This window comes from Euprymna scolopes, chromosome 45, assembly GCF_053919585.1.
Source record: "Euprymna scolopes isolate OS-2025 chromosome 45, ASM5391958v1, whole genome shotgun sequence".
Lineage (NCBI taxonomy): Eukaryota > Metazoa > Mollusca > Cephalopoda > Sepiida > Sepiolidae > Euprymna > Euprymna scolopes.
The window spans coordinates 30,735,767-30,749,534 of NC_136526.1; the positions used below are offsets into that span (position 1 = coordinate 30,735,767).

A 13,768-nucleotide genomic window follows, 5' to 3' on the forward strand; every position below is an offset into this window, starting at 1 on the left:
ATATATATTATATACATAATCAAAGTATATATATAAATATACATATATAATCAAAGTATATATATATATATATATATAATCAAAGTATATATATATAAATATATATATAAATCAAAGCATATATATAAATATATATATAATCGAAGTATATATATAAATATATATATAATAAAAGTATATATATATAAATATATAATCAAAGTATATATATATAAATATATATATATAATCAAAGTATATATATATATAATCAAAGTATATATATATAAATATACATATAATCAAAGTATATATATATAAATATACATATAATCAAAGTATATATATATAAATATATATATAATCAAAGTATATATATATATAAATATATATATAATCAAAGTATATATATATAAATATATATATAATCAAAGTATATATATATATAAATATATATATAATCAAAGTATATATATATATATATATACTCAAAGTATATATATACTCAAAGTATATATATATAATAAAAAAATATATAAAATCAAAATATATATATATAATGAAAATATATATATAATCAAAATGTATATATATAATCAAAATATATATATATATAATCTAAATATATATATATAATCAAAATATATATATATATAATCAAAATATATATATATAATCAAAATATATATATAATCAAAATATATATATATAATCAAAATATATATATATATAATCAAAATATATATATATATATATATATATAATCAACATATATCTGTATATATATAATCAAAATATATATGTAGATATATAATCAAAATATATATGTAGATATATAATCAAAATATATATGTATATATATATAATCAAAATATATATGTATATATATATAATCAAAATATATATGTATATATATAATCAATATATATATAATTAAAATATATATATATATATAACCAAAATATATAATCAAAAAAAATATATATATATAATAAAAATATATATATATATAATCAAAATATATATATATATAATCAATATATATATATATATAATCAATATATATATATAATCAATATATATATATAATCAATATATATATATATAATCAATATATATATATATAATCAATATATATATATATATAATCAATATATATATATATAATCAATATATATATATATAATCAATATATATATATATATAATCAATATATATATATAATCAATATATATATATATATATAATCAATATATATATATATATATATATATAATCAATATATATAATCCTATATTTATATATAATCAATATATATAATCATATATTTATATATGTAATCATATATATATAATAATATATATATATATAATCATATATATAATCATATATATAAAATCATATATATATATAATCATATATATATATAAATAATCATATATATATATAATCATATATATCATCATATATATATACAATCATATATATATAATAAAAATATATATATATATATATATATAATCATATATATATATACTCATACATATATAATCATATATATATAATCATATATATATAATCATATATATATAATCATATATATATATAATCATATATCTATAATCAAAATATATATATAAATAATCAAAATATATATATATATATAGTCAAAATATATATATATAATCAATATATATATATATATAATCAATATATATATATATATAATCAAAATATATATATATATATAATCAAAATATATATATATAATCAAAATATATATATATAATCAAAATATATATATATAATCAAAATATATATATATAATCATAATATATATATATATATATATATATAATCAAAATATATATATATATATAATCAATATATATATATATATAATCAAAATATATATATATATAATCAAAATATATATATATATAATCAATATATATATATAATCAAAATATATATATATATATATATAATCAAAATATATATATATATAATCAAAATATATATATAATCAAAATATATATATATATAATCAAAAAATATATATAATCAAAATATATTTATATATAATCAAAATATATATATATATAATCAAAATATATATATATATAATCAAAATATATATATATAATCAAAATATATATATATAATCAAAATATATATATATAATCAAAATATATATATATAATCAAAATATATATATATATATAATCAAAATATATATATATATATAATCAAAATATATATATATATATATAATCAAAATATATATATATAATCAAAATATATATATATATATAATCAAAATATATATATATAATCAAAATATATATATATATATATATATATATATATAATCAAAATATATATAAATAATCAAAATATCTATATATATAATATATATATATATATATATAATCAATATATATATATATAATCAAAATATATATATATATAATCAATATATATATATATATAATCAATATATATATATATATATAATCAATATATATATATATATATATAATCAAAATATATATATATATAATCAAAATATATATATATAATCAAAATATATATATATAATCAATATATATATATATAATCAATATATATATATATATATATATATATATATAATCAAAATATATATATAATCAAAATATATATAGCTAATCAAAATATATATATATATATAATCAAAATATATATATATATATATATATATATATATATATAATCAAAATATATATATATAATCAAAATATATATATATATAATCAAAATATATATATATATATAATCAAAATATATATATATATATAATCAAAATATATATATATATAATCAAAATATATATATATATATAATCAAAATATATATATATATATATATATAATCAAAATATATATATATATATAATCAAAATATATATATATATAATCAAAATATATATATATATAATCAAAATATATATATATATAATCAAAATATATATATATATAATCAAAATATATATATATATAATCAAAATATATATATATATATATAATCAAAATATATATATATATATAATCAAAATATATATATATATAATCAAAATATATATATATATATATAATCAAAATATATATATATATAATCAAAATATATATATATATATATAATCAATATATATATATATATATATATATATATATAATCAAAATATATATATATATAATCAAAATATAGATATATATAATCAATATATATATATATATATATAATCAAAAAAAAATATATATATATAATCAAAATATATATATATATATATATAATGAAAAAAATATATATATATAATCAAAATATATATATATATATAATCAAAATATATATATATAATCGAAATATATATATATAATCGAAATATATATATATAATCAAAATATATATATATAATCAAAATATATATATATAATCAAAATATATATATATAATCAAAATATATATATATATAATCAAAATATATATATATAATCAAAATATATATATATAATCAATATATATATATATAATCAAAATATATATATATATATAATCAAAATATATATATATATATATAATCAAAATATATATATATATATATAATCAAAATATATATATATATATATAATCAAAATATATATATATATATAATCAAAATATATATATATATATAATCAAAATATATATATATATATAATCAAAATATATATATATATATAATCAAAATATATATATATATATAATCAAAATATATATATATATATAATCAAAATATATATATATATATAATCCAAATATATATATATATATATATATATAATCAAAATATATATATATATATAATCAAAATATATATATATATATAATCAAAATATATATATATATATATATATAATCAAAATATATATATATAATCCAAATATATATATATATATATATATATATAATCAAAATATATATATATATAATCAAAATATATATATATATATATATATATATATATATATATAATCAATATATATATATATAATCAATATATATATATATATATATATATAATCAATATATATATATATATAATCAAAATATATATATATATATATATATATATATATAATCAATATATATATATATAATCAATATATATATATATATATATATAATCAATATATATATATATATAATCAAAATATATATATATATATATATAATCAATATATATATATATATATATAATCAAAAAAAATATATTTATATATATATAATCAATATATATATATATATAATCAAAAAATATATATTTATATATATATAATCAATATATATATATATATAATCAAAATATATATATTTATATATATATAATCAATATATATATATATATAATCAAAAAAAAAATATATATATATATATATATAATCAATATATATATATATAATCAATATATATATATATAATCAAAATATATATATATATAATCAAAATATATATATATAATCAAAATATATATATATATAATCAATATATATATATATATATAATCAATATATATATATATATATAATCAATATATATATATATATATAATCAATATATATATATATATAATCAATATATATATATATATAATCAATATATATATATATATATACATATAATCAAAATATATATATATATATATATATATATATAATCAAAATATATATATATAATCAAAATATATATATATATATAATCAAAATATATATATATATATAATCAAAATATATATATATATATATATATATATATATAATCAAAATATATATATATAATCAAAATATATATATACATATAATCAAAATATATATATATATATAATCAAAATATATATATATAATCAAAATATATATATATAATCAAAATATATATATATATAATCAAAATATATATATATATAATAAAAATATATATATATATATATAATAAAAATATATATATATATATATATATATAATCAAAATATATATATATATATAATCAAAATATATATATATATAATCAAAATATATATATATATAATCAAAATATATATATATATATAATAAAAATATATATATATATATATAATCAAAATATATATATATATATATAATAAAAAAAATATATATATAATCAAAATATATATATATATATAATAAAAATATATATATATAATCAAAATATATATATATATATAATCAAAATATATATATATATAATCAAGATATATATATATATAATCAAAATATATATTTATAATCAAAATATATATGTATATATATATAATCAAAATATATATATAATCAATATATATATATATATATAATCAATATATATATATATAATCAAAATATATATATATAATCAAAATATATATATATAATCAATATATATATATATAATCAAAATATATATATATAATCAAAATATATATATATAATCAAAATATATATATATAATCAAAATATATATATAATCAAAATATATATATATACATAATCAAAATATATATATATATATATATAAATAATCAAAAAAAAAATATATATATATATATAATCAAAAAATATATATATATAATCAAAAAATATATATACATATAATCAAAAAATATATATACATAATCAAAATACATATATATATAATCAATATATATATATAATCAATATATATATATATATAATCAATATATATATATATATAATCAATATATATACATATAAAATCAAAATATATATATAATCAAAATATATATATAAAATCAAAATATATATATAATCAAAATATATATATATATTCAAAACATATATATAATCAAATAAATATATATATAATCAAAATATATATATATAATCAAAATATTTATATATATATATATTCAATGTATATATATATATATATATATATAATCAATGTATATATATATATAATCAATGCATATATATATAATCAATGCATATATATATGTAATCAATGTATATATATATATAATCAATGTATATATATAATCAATGTATATATATATAATCAATGTATATATATAATCAATGTATATATATATAATCAATGTATATATATAATCAATGTATATATATATAATCAATGTATGTATATATAATCAATGTATGTATATATAATCAATGTATATATATATATATACATATATATATATATATAATCAAAATATATATATACACGAATAAACCTAGAACCCTATCCACCAACGTTGACCCGTACTACCAAGTCTCCTTCTCCAACATCAGGGGTCTACGTTCCAACCTTCCAGAGGTTGAAACCAATTACAGGAGACGAAACTGGACATATTATTTCTAAGTGAAACTGGCATAGGGCCAGCCACTTCTCTAGAAGAATTCATAATTAAAGGATACTCCAACTTAACATCTAAATCTTACCCCCAAGATCGCCTACATCAAAGATGCCTTTCCCTATGGTAGGGATATCTCCAGAGAAGACCCTAATTTACCTTATATGTGCTTTTGGGTTGCACTAGTTTACACCACTGCATTTATATTTGCCCTCTATCGCCCCCACAACAGTGGGGTTACTATCTTCAAGAGCATATCTGAGAAAATTGACCACATCCTGTCTGCTCATCCTTTGGCTAACATTCACATTTGCGGTGACTTCAATGTCCATAATGTGGAATGGCTGACCCACTCAAATAAAACCGATGACATGGGGAGGTTTTGTCATGATTTTGCTATTGCCTATGACCTCACTCAGATTGTTCACAAACCCACCCGTGTGCCCGATACACCCGGTCAATATGCAAGCCTTCTAGACCTTTTCCTCAGAACTTCCCCTGAGCTGTGTTCATGTTCCATTCAATCTCCTCTGGGATCCTCAGACCACTCTGTTGTAGCAGTTAAGATAAAAATGAAATGTAATAAGTCTTCAGACGTACCTCTCCACCGTACTGTATATCGATACTCTATAGCTGACTGAGATAGCTTCCGTACATTCATATCTGACCTACCTCTGCATTCCATGTTTAAAAAGGATATGTCCTCTATAGTATCAGACCTGACCGAATGGTTAATTATAGGCATAGACGGATTCATACCATCGAAAAAATTCCAACAAAAACCTAACAGCCAGCCATGGTTCTCCCCTGAATGTGCTGCTGCCATCGCACACAGAAATCACTTTTTCCATAGCTACCAACATAATAGATGCACTGAGACTAAAGCTGCTTTCAGGACTGCCAGCAACCACTGTAAAAGACTAATAAAACATGCAAGAGAACTATATGCTCAGTCTGTTAAATCCAAAGTAGCTGAGCAGCAGCTTGGTTCCCACCAGTTTTGGCAAATAGCAAACAGGATCCTGAACAGAAGTGTGCGTTCTATCCTAACTACCATCAATGGACCTGAGGTCATCTCGTCAGCATCAGACAAGGCCAGACTATTTGCCAAGAACTTTGTAGCTAATTCTACCCTATGCAACAATGACAATCAACTCCCTGTATTTCCTCCTATAACAGATAACACGCTATGCAACATACAAATATCTGTGCGAGAGGTCGCCAAGCTAATCATGATCCTTGATTCCAGTAAAGCAACTGGTCTTGATGGCATTTCAGTTATAGTGCTGAAAAAGCTACAACCAGAACTTGCCCCAATACTTACAAAGCTGTTTAAGTGTTGCCTTAAGGAGAAGTGCTTTCCAACACCCTAGAAAACCTCATCAGTATGCCCTGTATTTAAGAATTCAGGTGAAAAGTCATCTCCATCTCAGTACAGACCAATAAGTCTCCTGTGTGTCATGAGTAAGTTGTTGGAATCCATATTAAATAAAGAAGTAGTCAACCACCTCAACAGAAACAACCTTCTTAGTGACATGCAATATGGTTTCCGCTCTGCAAGATCTGCAGCAGATGTGCTAATGGTTATATCACATAGGATTAGTGAATCTCTTGACAAAGGCTTCCTTTCCAGGGCAATTGCTCTTGACATATCAAAGGCCTTCGATAAGGTATGGCATAAGGGCCTACTTCACAAGATTTCCAGCTATGGTATTACTGGAAATGTTTTCTCAATCATTAAATCATTTCTCTCTGATAGGTTCATAAGAGTAGTGGTTGATGGGCAGAAATCAGAAACCCACAATATTAATGCTGGAGTCCCCCAAGGGTCAAACCTGGGCCCAACTCTCTTCCTGATCTACATCAATGATCTCCCAAAACACATATTTAAATCATTCGTTGACTTCTATGCTGATGACACGACCATGGCAACACATCAAAGGCCGTAAATGACAAAGTTCTCTCTAATTCTCTCTCCTCTGATCTTGAGCATGTGGTACAATGGGGGAAGAGATGGCTGGTTACTTTTAATGCATTCAAAACCAAGTTTCTATCTTTACATCATCAACACTCTTATCCCCATCTGGCATCAATTAAAATAGATGGCTCTCATCTTGGAGAGGCTCTATGTTTTGACAAGCTTCTGGCTTTGACCTTTACTCTTGATCTGAAATGGAACACGCACATCAAATCTGCTGCAAGGGACGCTGGGAAAATGGTGGGATCTTTCTACCGCTCCAGAAGATATCTCACTACTGATGCAATTCTCTATCTGTATAAAAGCCAAGTACGTCCAAGGATGGAGTACTGCTGCCACATCTGGGCAGGAGCTGCTAAAAAAAGCCTATCCTGCCTCGACAGAGTACAAAATAGACTTTGTGGTTTAGTGGTGGATGCCCTTTTCCCTTCCCTGCAACCTCTCTCCCACAGAAGAGATGTTGCGAGCCGGTCTTTGTTTTATCGCTATTTCCATGGCAGGTGCTCATCTGAGCTCCAATCCCTCGTCCCCCCCTCACCAATCTTTCATGAGAAACACCCGTCTGGCTGAAACTACTGTCAACAATTTTCCCAACTCTTTACCTGTGTCTAAATCCAAACGTAGATTCCATGAGCAAAGCTTCTTTCTTAGAACTGCATGCCAGTGGAACTCTCTGCCGCTTGCCTGTTTCCCACCTGATTATAACTTGGACGTCTTCAAGTCAGACATAAACTCCTGACAAACCGCCCCCTTAAGTAAGACACTCTATCAAAACCCCAAATACTAATGATTACTACAATACTATCTCATTGATTACTGTATGTGCAATAACCCTTATCCCTGAGTGGCCTTCAGGCCTTTATAAGTCGTGACCCCCATGTAAAAACTATATATATATATATATATATATATAAATATATATATATATAATCAAAGTATATATATAATCAAAGTATATATACAAATTATATATATAATCAATGTATATATACAAATTATATATATATAATCAAAGTATTTATATATATAAAATCAAAGTATATATATATATAATCAAAGTATATATATATAATCAAAGTATATATATATATATAAAGTATATATATATAATCAAAGTATATATATATAATCAAAGTATATACATAATCAAAGTATATATATATATATAATCAAAGTATGTATGCATATATATATAATCAAAGTATATATATATATATAATCAAAGTATATATATATAATCAAAGTATATATGCATATATATATAATCAAAGTATATATATATATAATCAAAGTATATATATATATATATATAATCAAAGTATATATATATATATAAATAATCAAAGTGTATATATATAAATAATCAAAGTATATATATATATATAAATAATCAAAGTATATATATATAATCAAAGTATATATATATAAATAATCAAAGTATATATATATATAATCAAAGTATATATATAAATAATCAAAGTATATATATATAAATAATCAAAGTATATATATATATAATCAAAGTATATATATAAATAATCAAAGTATATATATATATATAATCAAAGTATATATATATAAATAATCAAAGTATATATATATAAATAATCAAAGTATATATATAATCAAAGTATATATATAAATAATCAAAGTATAGATATAATCAAAGTATATATATATACATAAATAATTAAAGTATATATATATACATAAATAATCAAAGTATATATATATATAATCAAAGTATATATATATATATATATATCATCAAAGTATACATATATATATCATCAAAGTATATATATATATTTATAATCAAAGTGTATATATATAATTAAACTATATATATATATTTATAAATAATCAAAGTGTATATATATATAATCAAACTATATATATATATATATAATACTATATATATAAATAATCAAAGTATATTTATATATATATATATATATAAATAATCAAAGTGTATGTATATATATATATATATATATATATATATATAAATAATCAAAGTATTTATATAAGAACAGATTTGCAAAGTAGAGTTATACAAACTTTGCAAAGCTGTTATTATTAATCTTAAGCTCTACTACCCTCAGTGACTGTATTGAGTTTTTCATTTGGTTGGGATTAAAATATAAATTACTATATTTATATTTTGTTTTCGTATTTACTTCTCCTTGATTAGTAAACTCCTCTGCATGAATGTATATATATATATATATATATATATATATATATATATATATATATATATATATATATATATATATATATTGGATGCAAATTCTGTATTATCGTGTGGAGGTTTGTATTACTATACACATAGATTCGAAAATGTTGTCAAAAACAAATATCTAACAAATAAATGTTACCAAAGGCAATATAAATTACTTTTCCACCTAACTGTATATTTTTAAGTGTTTTTATTCAATGTAACATGTTTATTCAACTCTAAAAACATACACTGTTTACCGATATATTTTGAAATTTTAAATGGCGCCTGACTCTCTCTTGAGCATGAGTTAAAAAAAACATACAGAAAACCGTAAAAACCCACTGAATATATGTCAGCCTATATCACGGTAACACATATTAAGCGAGTTTCTAACAGTATTTTGTATATTTTTTATTTTTAATTCATTTTCTCAAACTTACTGTGTTCAGCAGCGAGCAGCAGTAGCAGTATCAGAATTTTTGTAGGAATTTTTGACACCCCTAACACGAAACTGCGAATACAATATAAAAATCTCGTAATTTCTCTGTTAAAAGTGGGTTATTTATTTTCTTTATGGATTATACTTCCAAAATAAACTATTACAGTTGTTTTAAAAGTAATAAAAATATTTTTATTTTTTTTTAAAACAGTAATGAATTTTCCGAACTCAATATTTTTCAATTTTTAAACTCAATATTTTTAAATTTTAAAAATCTATCAAAATTTTTCTATTGATTCTATTTTTACGATATTTTCAGGGTCAATGTGAAATTTTATGTTCTTTCCAATAAACCGAATATAATATTTTAGACAAACGTTTTTTTTAAATTCACGCCCCCCCATTTTCACGCCCCCCCCATTTTCACGCCCCCCCCCCATTTTGAAATGTCTATTAAAAAGTAAATAATTAATTTATGTTTAATAGGTTTATATATCACAAATTGAAGAGAAAAGGTCAATAAATAATATATTCAAATTTAAAACAAAAAAAAAAATCAGTTTTTTAGAAATTTACCTGTAAAGTCCGAAGTTTAAAACCTTATTTTATAAGAACACATTTTTTCTTTTTGTCTTTTTTTTTTTTTTTTTAATGAAACCTTGGTCCTTGCTCCTTTAATTGAAAAAAAAATTAGGGCTTGAATTACATTTTTCGAGGAGTTATAAGCTTAGAAAGATAGGGGGTCGAATAATTTACGCCTCTCATTTTGAAATGTCTATTAAAAAGTAAATAATTAATTTATGTTTAATAGGTTTATATATCACAAATTGAAGAGAAAAGGTCAATAAATAATATATTCAAATTTAAAACAAAAAAAAAATCAGTTTTTTAGAAATTTACCTGTAAAGTCCGAAGTTTAAAACCTTTTAAAAAAAAAAAAAACACATTGTTTTGTTTTGTTTTTAAATAAAACCTTGGTCCTTACTCCTTTAATTGAAAAAAAAAATTAGGGCTTGAATTACATTTTTCGAGGAGTTATAAGCTTGGAAAGATGGGGTGGAATTATTCACTATTTTCACGAAATTTCTGACACTGCTAGAGCAGCAGAGAGCTAGGAGGCGCAAGTTTAAATTTTCCAATACATCGGTAAACACTGCATGTACTCGAAACGAATAAACATGTAAAATAAAATTTTAAAAAACACTAAAAATATATCCAGTTAGGTAGAAAAGTAACTTAACTTGCCTTTGATAACATTTATTTGTTATATATATATATATATATATATATATATATATATATATATATATATATATATATATATATTCGAATCTATCTAGTAATAAAAACCCTAGTATGGAGTTTGAATTTGTATTCAAATGGCTGAGGGTATTCGTATACACTATAAAAGATCCTGTGAAAATACAGTGACATTTAATATTGATGGATTTTATAAAGCTCTATATGAAAGATGCAAACCTTTTTGTGTCTACGTTTGCTGTTTATGTTCAAATTTAGGACATTTCTCTCGTAAAATCGAACAGGGAATAAAATAATGCATGTTTGGAAAATTAATAAAAATAAATTTACAAAAGCGTAAAGCAATTCAAATATCATTTTACTTACTTTGATCCATTATTTTTTTGTTTTTGTTTTTAAATAAGCACACAGTTGAAGGATTTTTGAATATTGCGTTGTGCGGAGCAAAACATGTTCTGCAGGCAAATTTCAAAATGGCGACTAGAAAGCAGCTTCGCAGAAATCTTTTAAAAAAGTACAAAAAAGAGCAATTTCGACAATAGTGATATTGAGAATTAAAAAGCAAACTTATTTTAATTTAATTGATTTTAAGATTTTAAGATTTTAAGTATGGGTTTAGGAAGAATACAAGCATAATCTGCATTAAATTTAGTTCACCAGTCTCATTAAGTAAAAAAAAAAAAAAAAAAGTGGCGCTTCTACACTATTAAGACAAAATTTCGGAAATCGTAAAACTGAATTTCCGATGAAAACAATGGTATCTACGTATTCCTCGTATTTTAAAGATGATTATATATTAAAAAAAATTACGCAAATCGATAAGGTAGACAATTATTTATTAAAGAAAATAAAAATAGAATTTAATAAAACGATCGTAGGTACTCCTTGGGCGATGAGTTCCATGGCGACCAGCATAAAAAACAAGTGTTGACTGTTGCTCCCTTCCTGACGCAAGCGAGGTGTGTCAGAAATTTCGTGAAAATAGTGAATAATTCCATCCCATCTTTCCAAGCTTATAACTCCTCGAAAAATGTAATTCAAGCCCTATTTATTTTTCAATTAAAGGAGCAAGGACCAAGGTTTCATTAAAAAAACAAAACAAAAAAAAACAACGTGTTTTTTTGAAAAAAAAAGGTTTTTTGAATATATTATTTATTGGCCTTTTCTCTTCAATTTGTGATATATAAGACTTTGGTACATAAATTAATTATTTACTTTTTTAATAGACATTTCAAAATGAGAGGCGTGAATTATTCGACCCCCTGTCTTTCCAAGCTTATAACTACTCGAAAAATGTAATTCAAGCCCTAATTTTTTTTCAATTAAAGGAGCAAGGACCAAGGTTCCATTAAAAAACAAAACAAAAGAAAAAACAAATAACATGGTTAAAAAAAAGTTTTAAACTTCAAACTTTACAGGTAAAATTCTAAAAAACACTACTTGTTTTTTGTTTTAAATTTGAATATATTATTTATTGACTTTTTCTCTTCAATTTGTGAG

The 13,768-nt window shown here is 19.2% G+C and overlaps 1 protein-coding gene across 2 annotated transcripts in view; it reads right to left on the reverse strand.

Moving 5' to 3' along the window:
• LOC145269345 (uncharacterized) overlaps positions 1 to 12,910 on the reverse strand; it is a 45,431-nt gene extending 32,521 nt beyond the window's left edge. For both annotated transcript variants that reach the window (XM_080125046.1, XM_080125045.1), the window contains exon 1: positions 12,635 to 12,910. The gene's annotated coding sequence lies outside the window, so the exon portion shown is untranslated. The remainder of the gene's footprint in view (positions 1 to 12,634) is intronic.
• Between the last annotated feature and the right edge of the window lie 858 nt (positions 12,911 to 13,768).